Source organism: Canis lupus, chromosome 11 (assembly GCF_003254725.2).
Source record: "Canis lupus dingo isolate Sandy chromosome 11, ASM325472v2, whole genome shotgun sequence".
Lineage (NCBI taxonomy): Eukaryota > Metazoa > Chordata > Mammalia > Carnivora > Canidae > Canis > Canis lupus.
In genome coordinates, this window is record NC_064253.1 from 48152982 (window position 1) to 48155702 (window position 2721).

The 2721-nt window shown below is 32.9% G+C and overlaps 1 pseudogene; it reads left to right on the plus strand.

Annotated features, from left to right (window-relative positions):
* Window positions 1-298: 298 nt before the first annotated feature.
* LOC112650626 (U4 spliceosomal RNA) lies at window positions 299-447 on the plus strand (annotated as a pseudogene).
* Window positions 448-2721: the final 2274 nt, after the last annotated feature.

The window sequence follows — 2721 nt, forward strand, 5'->3', positions numbered from 1 at the left end:
TGAGCAAAATAGTAGATTCGGTTCAAAACCTATTAGAGAGTTATCACAACCATTATGAGATTAAAAAAAGACATACTGCAAGCATGTTCACATTTAACTTTACATGTATGTAGATATTAGAATATATGTACATTTGTATATATTCTGCATATGTACATAAAAACAATCTAAAGTTTTCCCAAATGTAGTCATTTATTGTGTATATTACTAGATCAAAGAATTAAAAAGGGTCATTTATCAGCTATTCCTAAATATTGTTTGCAAAGTTACACTACTTCATATCCTAAATGTTAAATTTAGCTTTGTGCAGTGGCAGTATCGTAGCCAGTGAGGTTTATCCGAGACACGATTATTACTAATTGAAAACTAAATGTTAAATTTTCATCTTTCCAGAAAAATCCACTAAATCCTTTAAATCCCTGGAATACTTTCAATGCCCTTTAAAGTTATTTAAGATACAAAAAAAAAAAAAAAGATACTTCTACCAGAATTAAACATGATAAATTATAAGAAACAAAACCATCAGGTCAAGACTAAATAAAATACCTTAATTACTGCTATATGTCTTTAATTCCTAAGCTAGAAAAATATTCTGAATTTCCATGTGTTAGATGTATAAACAGTATTTAAATGTCAGTGGACTTATTTGATATTATAGTGAAAATGAAAGGCCTGGCTACCAGCTGCAGAAGAACAGTAAAAGTTACTAAAAGAAGAATAATTTATGCATGCTTCTGAACACTATACTTCAATATAAAAGTAAAAATGAAGCCTAATACTGAAGAGCAACTCTTCAGTTACATTTCCTGAGCTCACATTTACTTGCCATGTTTATTTAGAGATGAACAAATATACCAGCACATATTCAATAAATACTTTTTTTAAGATTTTATTTATGAGAGAGAGAGAAAGAGAGAGAGAGGCAGAGACACAGACAGAGGGAGAAGCAGGCTCCATGCAGGGAGCCTGATGTGGGAATCGATCCCAGGTCTCCAGGATCACGTCCTGGGCTGTAGGTGGTGCTAAACCACTGAGTCAACCAGGCTGCCCTCAGCAAATATTCTTAATAAACTACTGACATATTGAGAATTTATTAAAATTGAAAAATGGATCATAATTAAAAATGATAATCTCTTTCTTTGTATTGGGGAGACCAGGTGACCAAACACAAATTCTTACCATAAACATGCAATTCACTGAATGAAAAGAAAAATAAAAACAAAACATAGTAGAAAAGTAAAAAATATACTTGAAGGGGATAGGTTTTTAAAAAGGCACAGTAGTTCTTTGAGATGACATCCCCAAACGTTTGAACCAATGGGCAGTATGTCTTAAAATGGGTAGTATTGTCTTAAAATCAAGACACTTACACCTCTACTCATGAATTATGATTGATACTCCATTGTGCAACACTTACTGCTGAAAGCCTCTGGAAAATGACCAAAGCCTGGTGATCCTTCATGGTGAACACTCAATTTACAGGAATTTCACAAATTCTTAACAAGCCAAATCCTGAAACATCAGGAGCACTGAAGCTCTTTTTTTCAACCCACCTCTCTCCAATTCTCCTCTGTTTGTTCAGTAACACAACAAAAGTATGAACACATATAATACCTAATTAGATGCCTGATTCGGGAAAAAAAAATGTCAACACACTCCTCTTTCAGATACCTCCTCCAATTTTTTTGAGTACTCTTCTCACTTGTCTTTGGGAAGGAGAGTTCTTAGTTTCCTCTTCATCACATGTGAATCTTTCACATCACATACAAAGATGATCATTCCCACCCCTGTCCTGAATGTATACAGAGGGGAGATTTATTGGATATTTAGGTTAAATAGTAAATGCCATATGAAAATCCTCGCAGCTGGTCATTTTCTTGAAAATGTGAGGATATTCTTCCTCCTTTGGGCCTTGGCCACAATTTCAGAACAACAAGAAAATTTTCAGTCAATATACTATTGCAGTAATAATTATTTTTAAGTTCTCCATCCAAATAATCCTTGAGTTTAATATGGGAAGACATTCCTCACGAATAGTATTCTCCAAAACCTCTCGTTCTGAACATATGTCTACAATTAACATCAGCATTCTTATCTAGCAAATTTTCTACATTCACAATTATTCCTCGGCATATGATTTAAGTCGAATCACTGCCAATGGAAGGGTCAATATTCAACGTTAAACAATTTTTCATCTCCCCATAAAAAACTATTTTATATGATTCAAACTGGTATTTAAGAGCAATAAAAGGGCCAAATAAGAATCAACATAGTAAAATTATGTAGTAGGTAAATTATATGTGTAGGTGAAAATATGACTAGCTACCATTTTGTCTTTTGTTTTTCATACAAAATCCTTTGCTTACCTTTCTCCTGATTTGAAAAAATACTCTATATTTCTATTATAAATAAAAATACAAACAAAACTATACATGACTATTGTATTTATGACCTTTGCAGATGATTAAAAAAAGAAGATGAAAACAATAGAAGGAGTGTCAGTGAGGAACAATAAGTGAAGGGCTCAAAACATGTGAGGAAAAAGAGCCTGCTATTCTCTCTTAGTTTTATGAAGCCCATGTCTGTCCATATTTATGTCTCATCTTTGATCCTCTCTTTCCTCAAATCCTTACCCATCTAAGTAAATGGCTATAGACAGATATGCAGGACTACCATTCTCACAGTACATTTGATTACCTAAGAATTTTGAATATGTATATT